This window comes from Dendropsophus ebraccatus, chromosome 13, assembly GCF_027789765.1.
Source record: "Dendropsophus ebraccatus isolate aDenEbr1 chromosome 13, aDenEbr1.pat, whole genome shotgun sequence".
Classification (NCBI taxonomy): domain Eukaryota; kingdom Metazoa; phylum Chordata; class Amphibia; order Anura; family Hylidae; genus Dendropsophus; species Dendropsophus ebraccatus.
The window spans coordinates 60,403,098-60,403,377 of record NC_091466.1 but is presented as its reverse complement, the minus strand read 5'-3'; positions in this window follow the sequence as shown (position 1 = coordinate 60,403,377).

Here is a 280-nt window from a genome sequence, read left to right as displayed (position 1 = left end):
CTTCACGGCCGCAACTTCTGTTTTTTAAAAGAAGCAAAACTCACAAGGTTGTAAAGTCAATGTCACGTATATTTGTAGAGTGAACATGTGCAAATACCATAGTCTAAGAATAAAAGCAGATTTCAAGGCCCTGGGTTCTTTATTCCCCAGATCTTATAGTGAAGTGTAGATACAGCATCTCAGCGCACATTGCAAGGTCGGTATATTTTCCAGCTTATTTCGCGTTTTTTTTTTAATATATCTGAATGCAAAATGTAAAAAAAAAGTAAAAGCAAATATT